This window comes from Hippichthys cyanospilos, chromosome 14 (assembly GCF_059441005.1).
Source record: "Hippichthys cyanospilos isolate Australia breed blue-spotted pipefish chromosome 14, RoL_Hcya_1.0, whole genome shotgun sequence".
Taxonomy (NCBI): domain Eukaryota; kingdom Metazoa; phylum Chordata; class Actinopteri; order Syngnathiformes; family Syngnathidae; genus Hippichthys; species Hippichthys cyanospilos.
Window position 1 is genome coordinate 9321492 of NC_142382.1, and position 11910 is coordinate 9333401.

General features: G+C 38.4%; 1 long non-coding RNA gene across 1 annotated transcript; it reads left to right on the forward strand.

Moving 5' to 3' along the window:
- Positions 1–505: 505 nt before the first annotated feature.
- LOC148412848 (uncharacterized) lies at positions 506–10555 on the forward strand. The gene is made up of 3 exons (XR_015867729.1): positions 506–713; positions 10297–10357; positions 10465–10555. It is a non-coding gene; the product is annotated as an uncharacterized LOC148412848 (long non-coding RNA).
- Positions 10556–11910: the final 1355 nt, after the last annotated feature.

An 11910-nucleotide genomic window follows, 5' to 3' on the forward strand; every position in this document is an offset into this window, starting at 1 on the left:
TGGAGGTACTTCAAAAATCCTTATAACAATAGCAGCAGCACTAAAAAAAATATTGAGATACAACTTACATCATTCAACACTACATTGAAAAATGCATACATGTCTTTCACCACTTTTAAAAATCAAATATGGCCCTTGAGCACAGACGTTTCCTACTCAGAAGCGACATAGCACCACACACTGCTATTTTAGATATGGACAAACTACATGCAAAATACATGTCTGCAAATGAATGCACATTGTTCGTGCTCTATTTGTATTGCATATCATCCCAAACCCATAAACAAAACATTACACGTAGTATAGTGTATGTTGTAGTATAGTATAGTTGTATGTGCAAATAAACCATGCCTGCCATTTAGTCCTTATTTTACAAATCAAAATGACAGTCAATGCATATTCACAAGTTTGACATCTGATAGATAGATAGATAGATAGATAGATAGATAGATAGATAGATAGATAGATAGATAGATAGATAGATAGATAGATAGATAGATAGATAGATAGATAGATAGATAGATAGATAGATAGATAGATAGATAGATAAATAAAGCATAAATTAATAGAATAGTATCTTTAAGACCCTGAAGAAAGTGATATGGCCATGTCTTTTTTCTGTTTGTTTTCTTTTGGGGGAGCTGGGCAGACGTAATCCATCAGACAGACATACCACCAAACAAGATATAATTCAGCCACAGAGCGGACTAAAAGTGAGTATACTGACACTCCCACATGCTGTAATCATAGCCCAAGTAGGCCACATTTACCGCTGGTACTTCCCCTGGCTTCTCTCCTGAGTTTTGACACATTTTCACATTTATCTGGAAAGCATCTCCGTCTCCAGGAACAACAAAAAGGCATCCCTCTCAAGCAAAACACGGCATGAAGCCTCCTGTGAAATGCTTACAGTAGCCCCCCCTCCGGCCTCCTCCGCTTCTGAGCCTCTCATCTTTCAAATCAAACTGTCGAAAAAGCAGACTTGTCCTCTGTACTGGTTTTAATTAGATTTGGATGGATTTCAAATCTGCTCTTGTTTCTTGGAAATACTGTGAATGAAAGAAGAATCACTACAATGAGATTAAGCGCTAATCTATCCTCTAGTTACGTACATCTGCTAAATGTGTCCGTGTTCAGTTCCCATTCAGACATAGAGTAGCCTTTCTTCACATTGATGTGATAATGTCATATTAAGATAATCTTATTTTTTTGTGTGCTCCAAAACAAAATTTTTATGATTAATCTAATTGTACTATTCATTCATATTATTTCTTCTTTACTTCAGGGCACTGTTCAAACTGTCTTCATACATTTTTATGTTTATGGCTGGCATTCAAAAGGATTATTTTAATGTTATGGTACAGGACGTTTTTATTGTTAAATTTTCATTTTCAAGTACCTACAGTCTTAAAAACCTAAAAGAACAAAAACACAATCATAACTAACAAAATATTCAGCATTTAAACTTATTCTGTGTGTTTGAAGTGGTGCTAGATGAAAAACGGAACCATAACAATGACAATAATGTGTATAAACGGTGAAATATAATATAAAAAGAGGTTACTCACTTTTTTTTTTTCATTTTATACAACATTAACATAAAATTTGCAACTTTTCCAGTTATATACTTTATACACAATACAATACTGGTCCGTCCACAAAGCTTAGTCAACATGCAGTACGGGCTTGGTATGCACTTGATACTCCCAACATTCCCACGTCAATAAAATTGAATTTGTCCACAGGGCAGACAAACCTCATGTATACCATCAATAATTCTGGTCAATAAGATACTGTTATGGCAACTTATGCGAGGTGGTGCAATCAATAGTCCACATCATCAAAATCCGTGTCTTCCACTATCATTTTTCCAAGTTCCTAGTAAATCTATGATAAAGAAAAGCAATGAAGTGACATTCAGAATGTATTATTTAACAACAAAATAATTTGATGGATAAATAGTAAATTGACACAAAAATGAAAGGTGTATTTTGCCGTCAAAATTATCAGTAAGTTCATGTTTACGGCAAATTGGCCGAGTGTCGCAGCTTTTCAAACCATCTCTGTTAAGCTTTCATTTTTATTGGCAGACGAGAGCCATCACCATTGGCAGACCGTAGGGGGTCATGCCAGTATGTTTATGCCCTCCCACTTGAGGCACATTTATTTGAAAAAATGTTTTTTCTTTGTGGGTATTTTCATTCTAGCCATTTTGTGTTGAATCATGTTGTTCGATGTTAGTAAACGATGTAAGGTAAAAATGAGGTGATTTTTTTTTTTTAATTGATACCTTAACTAAAGATAATGTAATGTTAAAATTGCAGATGAATGTGACAAATAGATTAGCACACACATGTTTCAAAGTAAATTGCAATTATACTGCCACACATAATACAGCACATTGCATATTTGAATCTGCTTCACACAGAAAATATGGCATGCATAAAAACCCTTTTGACATGAAAAATGAGGATGATTTCTTTTTTCTTTATTTTTTCTGCTGCTGACCATCAATATAAGTGGTCTTTTTTCTAACTCAACATTATGTATAAATACTTTTGTCCAAATCAATCACTTTTCTTTGTCTATGCTCAATAAAATTAGCTTGTTTTGAGGGATTTTTTTTTTCTTCTATTGTGTAACAACACCCATTTTTGAGTAAATGGCCAGAAGAAATGTTACTATTAGATTAATAGAATACAAAATATTCATTGCACGTTGCAGGTCTTTAAATTTGTATGCTCTTAGTGATCTCTTTTTAGACAGCATAACCGCAAATACCAACACAATCAATGGAAAATTACAACGGTGCCATCAAAACATGCACCATTGCATCTGTGAGGTTAAAGCGCCAGTAAATAGATTATATTATCAAGTACATAAGCAATCACAACCAAGGGCAACTGTGCATCAAATTATTTCATATCCTCAATTTATGCTAGTTTTGTCTGCAAATCCTTGTAAATTGGCTGTGCAGCATTTATGGGGTGATCAAACCTGCATGGATGAACCTTTCACATGGAACATGAATCCCCAAAGCATGTGCACATACATGGTCCGAAAAGGGCACTTGTCGTCTATGCCCGTTTGTCCTTCCGCTCGTTGCCCTCCTAATTTGATGATCTCTTCGGAATACATAATGCAATTCACTCCCTATTTATTAAAATAAGAGATTGTGACCCTCAATGCAAAGTGTTCGACCTAATCCCTGTTGTTTCCATTTTGCCGCTTCACAGTTTTGCTTTAAATGACAACAAAACAAACTATATTGTATATTTGAATGTTAAGCCCTGCAATGGATGTTGTGCTGCAGCCCAACAGCACTAAGCTCTTGATACATGTCATAAAACATGAACTCTGCCTGCTGATAATGAAGCAGGTGACTGCTGTATGGCTTCCCAATGGTCTCCGATGCACAGTTTAATGACTCAGTGTGTGCGTGCCAACGTATGCGTGTGTGCGCGAGTGTGTATGTGTGCCATCCTTGTGTGGCTCTTTCACGGGGCTCCTGTCAGGTCCGTAATTGACAGTCTAAGTGGGGCAGCCGAGAGGCCAGGCCCTGTTAATTTATTTTCTCAGACTCCCTATCCATATTTATGAGCCCCTGCTGTTTTGTCTATCAGCGCCGATCAAACTTAGTGTGTAATTGTACTCGCTAAAGCACGGAGCCATGTGTGAGTGGTAACTCTGACCACAACAGTCACATTTGTCTTTATTTTTTTTTCCTTCATTCACAAGGCCACACCGAGGGGGGTAGCGCAGAGGCGAAATAAAAAGAGAGAGAAAAAAAAAAAAAGAAATAGCAAGACTAGTAAGTAGAATTCAAGAAATGGCTCATTATGCCAGCACCCTTAATTTGGCTCAAAGTAATTGCTGTGGATCTCGTGAGTGTGTGTACCATCTCCGTTCTAGCCCTTATCGCTAACCATGGTGTGGCCCAAAACCATTCATCATGAATAATCATTAAGACAGCGGTGCTCTAAATGTAATATACTTAAATATTGAGGAACGTACAATCCATACCGTCCAATTTAAATGTATGATCGTCCTGCTTGATGTAGCTTTAATGTGACTGCGTTAAGCGCCGATGAACTGCAGTCTATTTATACCAACAGAGAATCCAGTGCTATATGGCGAACAACACACAAAACATGCGGCTGCTTACCGAGAGCGTAGCCCTTTAATGAATTTAATTTGTTTACACGCTAACATCAAGAAAGTATTTGCTGCGGAGACCTTCGTGTTTGTGGTGTTAGATGGGGGCATACCTGCATCGTCTGGGGTAATAGTATAATTATGTGCTATTTTAATCCCGCACACATACATGCATTTCCATTCATTATGACTTATTATGTTTTCATCAAAACAACACTATGGTCTGATGTAGGCATGCATAATGGAGATTACCCTAAGTGGCCTAATGTTGGCCATCTCTAGTTCCACTTACTAAAGCAGCTTGTTGAGATGCATTTGATGCAGACTTGCGTTCACTTCAAGTAATGTTTGGATCATGGGATTTAGTAGAACAGTAGAGAAGTGCATATGCATATTTACATTTACTTGTTTATTTTTTTTTATCATGAAAAATCAGCCCTGCGTCGATCTCCAACCGGTTCCACGACAGTTTAGAATTGATTTAGAAAAGAAATGTGTAGATATTTAGAACTCCGGCACACACTTTTGACAATGAGAGCGCCACTGCACCACCTAGTGCCATAAATGTGCAATTACACTACACGGGGCAAAAGAAAAGACCATTACTTGAGAAGAACCACTTTACATGATAGCCATGCTCAATTCACTTTCAAAGTAATGTCCTTAATGTGTGTCCTTAATGTGTGTATGTACGAAAGTGGCTTTTGCATTCACTGATTACCTTGCACAGCAGAAATGACTAGGAATTAACCACTGCCATCATGAGTTGTATTTTGAGCCAGAGTGGAAATTTGTTAAGGGGTTGCGACCATCAGCCCTATTGGACAACAATTAAATGCATATTATGGACAACGGTTAAAAGTCATATTATGGGAAGAACAAATCAGCTAATGAAAGAAAAATAAGTGGCCATCATTACTTTGTTTTGAACTAGAAAAGGGATTTTCATAACATTGTTTTTATTTTAAATATGAGTACTTCAAATAGAATCCAATCCTTCCACTGAACTATATCAAAATACATATTGAATAGTTTTCAAAGGATAACTTTGAACAGGTCTAGAGAGTAAGTTTTTGATGTCTCCTTTCAACACATCTGATTGAAAAGATCGGGATCATTATCAGGCTTCCGGGGATCTTGCAGTTGAGCTGAACATTTGAATCAGATTCATTGGAGGCAAAACTCAAAAAAAGGAAGCACATGGCTCTTGAGGAAATGTTTTCTGCCTGTGCACATTTACAGTACCGATTTTGATTTTGTTTTTTTCAAATGTAATAAATGAAATGTGTAGCACAGTGGAATACTAGTTAGCATGCCCACCTCACTGTTCAGTGGTCCGGGGTTTGATCCTGGCTCTGGGCCTCCTGTGTTGCGTTTGCATGTTTTCCCCATGCCTGTGTGGGTTTTCTCCAGGTACTCTGGTTCCCTTTCATATTCCCCAAAACATGCATGGAAGGTAAATTGGCATCTTTTCATTGCCCTTAGGTGTGTCTCTGTGTGCCCTGCGATTGGTTGGCAGGGTGTGCCCCTCCTACTGCCTGAAGACGGCTGGGATAGGCACCAGCAAACCAGCGACCTTAGTGAGGATAAGCGGCTAAAGAAAATGGATGAAAGGAAGGATGGATGGATGGATATGACAACACAAAAGTCATCATACGGTTACAAACTGAGCCAATTCATATTGAATTGAACGAAATCTTTAAAATCAGAGCATCCTGGAATCCTATTGCACCTTACTTCTCTCTTAAAGACATTTAGAGCGGGGATGGACGGTTGCTGTAGGTCAAAACCTCAATGCTGGCCTCACTATAGTTTCCAGAGGAGTTTTTCTTTCAGTCCAAACAAAGCATCCCTGAAAAAAAGTGATCCATCACTGTCTGGTGTTCTTGCTGAGTGTGAGTAGAGTAACAAGTGCAGCATCAGTTCCAAGCAGCATGTCACCAAAGACTTTTTTTGATGATTTGGCTTTCGCACTAAGATGTGTAAGGCCCAAAAATCCTTCAAGATGATCCGGCATGGTGATAGACTTCAGCCTGATGTGGCTCCAAAGGCAGGGAGACAAGGAACATCCAAGGTTTAGCTTCGTAAGGTTACAGCACATTTCAAAGGCACCAGAAGCGCTGAAGTGCCGTGACACAATAACCATTAAAACTTTTAAGCAGCGCTGCAGCTCCCACTCTTGCCTTAGCATGTGTGCCTTTCGTGCACAACTGACAAGTACTTCTAAATGTTCCTGTCACTGCTTGATAGACATGACAAGCACAAAACAATGTCAAGTCTCCCCAGTTGGTGGATGCAAAGTTATTTCTCAAAAGTGAAATTTGCAAAAAATGTTTACCTACGCTATTTCATGCATTAGTACATATGAAATTGTAAATATACATAAGTATTGTTGTACCACACATATGTGTAATGTTCATGCTGTTTATTATGACTTGGCAACTATCTCTCACTGGCTATAAAACCAGGTAAAGCCTTTTCTTGCTGCACCACTGTTGACCAATCAGAACAGAGTCAGGTCATGACCTCATTCGGCCTGTTTTCGAAGCACCTAGTAAGAGGTTCCAAAAAGTGGTTCCATTGAAACAGTAAATTGCACAGCCCACCAAAAATTGCAATCGAAAAGCCACCACTCAGGACCAAGCTTGGCTGCCCCGGTGTGGAACTGGTACAATGAAAATAACTCTCAGTAGACACTGGTGAAAACATTCGACTAAAACACTTGAATCAAAAGTCTCCAATTGCATGTTGTTTTCCCATTTTCAATGTCACATATTCGTCTTTTCCCTGATTGAGTGTTGTCCCTAATGGCAACATTTCAAGTTCTAAAGTACAAATGAATTATCTTCAGTCCAAATGAAACTTTCTCTGATATGGGCTCCCAGCATGCATTGATGATTATAGAAAACCCTTGCCGTGAAATTGTCTTGGTAATTGTTTCACTGTTCTTGGTAAGACAGATACTTCCTTAATAAAGCAAACTGAGGAGCTATCAAAAGGCAGTTAGATAACCTTACAGAGTCAAATTGCTCCCACAAATGGTTTAGCCTTGCATTTTTTATGGACAGTCCCCAGTTTAATTTGGCTGTTGCATGCCATTACTTGCAGTGCATCCATTTAATTTCCATTTTATTATAATGTGCACTCAAAATGACATACACAACGACAGTTACAACATAAACTTGTTTCTATGCAATATGAAAACTGCTGGATCTGTTTGGTGGAAAATTATCTTTAGGGCTTTGTATCCTTGAGCTTTAGAGTATGTTTTAGGGATGGGAATCTTTGGGTTTTCTAGGATTTAGTTTGATTCCTATTTTTGAGTGGATGGTTTGGTTAGTTTGTGAGGTAATATAAATGTAAGTGACTTGATGGGCCATTAATAGTAATTAAGGGAAATTGACAAAGTAATTTAACCCCCATCATTCTTGATATGTTACTTGAATAGCTTGATAGAAAGCCAACTTTATTTAGATATTTGCAGTCATTAATCGTTGATTCAAAGATGGACTTTTTTACCTTTGTTATAAATATCTGAAATGCATTTGAATGCACCACATAGTTATCAGCCAGGGCTAATGCTGGAGAATTGTGCCATATCATACAATGAATGACAATGTGATTGACTAGGGGTTTTTTGGCAACCTTAAATAGTGATTGAATATTATTTTCTTTTTTATGGTGGTGTCTTGATGATGGTAGCTGTGAGATGTGATGGCAACGGAGTCGCAAGGATGATTCCACCATCACAGCGGGGTGAAGCTTGCTGCTTCGAAATGCAAGTTATACTTTGGCTATTGCTTCCTTGGTAGTGCACATCTGGCATATTTACATACATAGAAGACAAGACAGTGTATTTACTTATGTATAGAATATCGAATTAGGTTTATTGTATGTTGAATCTCAATTCTTATTTGAATCGATTTTTGGGGCATACTGTACATCAAGTAGCCTACAAGAGAAAGATAACTATAATGTTTAAAAAAATACACGTTAAACCCATGCAAAGACCTCGCGGATTCAAAACACTTCGGAAATATATTTCATCCAATGGGCTGAGCAAAACATGCTTCCTTGCCAAATCACCAAATTTAGCTCAAAGCTTTTACAAAGATTGAACATGGCTTGCCATATTCACTTTCATCAAGAAGTAAAACGTAGAGAAAGATGATGGAAAGAAATTGATTAAAAGCGAGGACACAACTTCAAAGCAGCGGAGTGTGCCCTAGGTGAAATGATGTCATTGTATGGACTTATCTGAGAACAGAGGTTGAACCTGCATTGCCTGGATTAATCAATGCACTGTGTTTTTTTTTTCCCCTACTTGAACCCAAGGCCAAGCTATATTTCACAGGAACAAATTGAGCGGGGGGATGACACAGGTCTGACCATAAAACCAAAGGTAATTAGAAACCAGTGGAAGATGTTCCATAAAAGACAGAGGGTCAGACTCATTCAATATACCCCGTGGACGTTACATGCAGGCAAATAGAACACCGATGGTGTTTTGCAGACTTAGCAGACACCAATAGAATCTTCAAAGAGATAAGACACATCATGCCAAATTATGAATTCAGTGTTGCAAGTGTGCAAATCTTGACAAGTAACACCTTCAACACCAAGCCGGTAATTTGATTCCAGATGTGGTGATCTAAAATAATTGACATGAGAATTGAGAAAGCATCGTCACTTCAAAGCTTCCTGACACAGCCCTCACGGTGAAACGTTTTCAACATACTGAAGCTCAAGCGTTGCTTCATGTCTTGTAAGATGCTTTTCAGGTTTGTTTGAAACTGCAGTTCTTCTGCAACAAATGCAATGTCTCTATTTTACTTCTAGTAGAGTGGATCCTCTAATGTCGGACTGTTTTAAATTTGGTGAGGATATATGGCTATAGAAAATGGATGGATGGATGGACACATCAAACCATCAAGCTCTTAAAAAATTATTTCAAGCTGTCTTCCAAGTTCCTTTCTGAGTCTAGTTTCTGAGTCTAATTTCCGATTAGTCCCGTGTCTCTGGTGTATAGTTTATGATGCTCACTGTATTCGTTGGATTTTTGCAAACAAAAACATTCAACTTTCCACTTCCCTTGTCCTGTCTTCTTGTGTCACATGACACAAAGGAGGAAAAAGAACTATAGTTATGATGCAAGAAAACAAAACAAAAACCAAAAACAAACAAAAAAAAAACAGCAGTTATTACATTTATTGTATTGCCACCCATAGCCTTATAACATTGTCTGCACTTGTTATATTAATGTGTACAATGACTATTCAATAATAAAAAACAGTAAATTCATGAGGATAAAGTGTGCTGTATATGTCATGTTATCATGTTTATTTTTATGTGTTTAGCAAAAAAAAAAAAAAGTTTGAACATAGACTAAAAGGGACACCGACTACTTAAATTCAAGAGTCGAATAATTTGATTTCCTCCATACAATCCAGCCAAAAAAAGTAAATGTGTTGTATCATTGTAAATATCAGAAAAAAGACAGTAATTATCAGGAAATACTAATATATATAGATTTAAACAATAAACAATAAGAGGTTGAGATTTTTAAATAATTAAACGTTCAAATATTTATTGACTTTATGTGCAGTCGTGTGTGGGCTTGTGTGTATGCATTGCGTGTGTCATGGCATAACATCACACCTGGAGCTTTTGCCGTTTTGGGATCTATTGGCTGCTTGCATGCGTGGTAATATGCCAAGTAGTCCAGAAAGCGTTGTTTTGAACGGCTGAAGGTTCCGTGACTACTTTTTCCGTGCTGGCCTCCGCAGGGATTTCCACTTGGGGGCGGCTAATTTGTGCATAATCCTCCAGAGATGCAGCACATAAATAGTGGTCATCAGTGCCATTTTTTTTTTAATGTTCTGCGTAAACAGAGATGACCCAGAATGTTAGCTTTTAAAATTTTGCCAACAGTACTGTTTAGTGACTATCAGTTATGAAGGTGAATTAACAAGCTGACTGGACAAATGAAGAAATGAAAGACTGACAAGGGATACTGGCCAATGATAGCCAATATATATATATATATATATATATATATATATATATATATATATATATATATATTCTGAATGTAATGCCATGGCCTTTTTAAAGTGTTCCTGATGTGTATATCTTTGTAAGATTTTAGGATGGATTACCCATATGTCCTAGGTGGCTACAGGTTGACATTGAGATGTTCAGGGTAAGTCAAGTTATGCAGGCTAAAAATGAATGAAAAAATACATAAAAAGAGGTCACATGACATACTTGATTAGTCTGTGAACTGGCTGGTTACATCACCTTTTCCAGGACAGCATCAGAAGGTGCTGTGGCTGTCAAGAAGCCTTTCCAGATGGCACCCACGGCATATGTGGCATGACCTTCTGCAGCACGAGCACACGGGGGCACAGTCCTCGTGCAAACAGCAGGCAGGGCCCTCAGATGTGCACGGACCCCCCCCTGGGACTGGGAAACGGCAGCGGAATGAGATGCCCATCACTCTGCGGCTCTGCAGATGCTCCTCACAACTGCCAGCCTTTCAGCTTCATTAGGCCTGGATCAGATATATAGAGAGGAGCGCTGCCTCAGGCTACGGCCGGCACGCACGCACACACGCGCTTTCCCATGTGCACGTCCACTGTCACATTTGGATTACTTTCCAAAGGGAGCCAATTTCATCAGTGGAAGGACGTGGTGGCTAGGGATTTTCTGTTTCTCGGCTCATGTTCGGAATATATGCCCACAAAAGGGAAATAAAGCCCCCCATGCTGCGATTTAATGAACACTGTAAGAAAAATAGTTCCGAGACAAGGCAGTGATGTTTATCATGATAGCGTTACTAAAGGACAGACGTCTAAAAGCAACAGAAAAGCTCTCAGCTATTATTCAGATCGAATACGGTGGAAATTATTAAGTCTTTCATTCATGAATACAACCAAAAATTGAGAGGAGAAATGGGCCTCAAGCATTGTACAAAACATCAGAGAACATCAATCCCTTGAGATGTGATATTGCATGAGAGTTCAGTTCAGTGAGAATCAAAGGGTACATTTTGGAGGGCTTTTGGGGATATGTTTTTGGATACTTAATGAGGGCGGTGGAGAAGAACAATGTGGGAAGAGAAGAATATTAACAGCAACAACAATGCACATTTACACATCTAAATTTGTTCAGCGGCACCTTTGTCATATATATCACTGTGCTTTTTTCATTTTACTGTTCTATAAATGATGAAAGTGGAATAAACTGCATAATGTGGGTCTGCGCCTCTGAACATTATTCATGTTCCGTGTTTTGACGTTTTGACGTGTCCAATATACCTTCTAAGCATGTTTTGAAGTACGAGGAAAACGGAGAACTCCGGAGAAACCCAACGGGGGCACGGGAAGAACATGCAATGTCCACACAGGAAGGCTGGAGTCAGCCAAAAACAGATTTTTTTTCCCAATTTTGACTGAAAAACTTCCGTGGCCCAAAATTTGGTGAATCCTTACTTTTGATATCAATAGTATGAGTCTGAAACTGAATGTTGATATTTCCATCATCCATCTTCTATCACTTTTCATGATGCTTTCCTCATTTTGGGCATGTAGTGAAGATTTGAACACTGCCCTCAGAACTCTGAGGCAGATTTGGACACCACCACGCCAGCAATGTATTTCATGTTCAATCTTCTCTCCACCCTTTGAAGATAATTTTGAGAGAAAATATGACTCAGTTATCCCCCAGTAGGAATATATCTCCCAGTTCAATAAA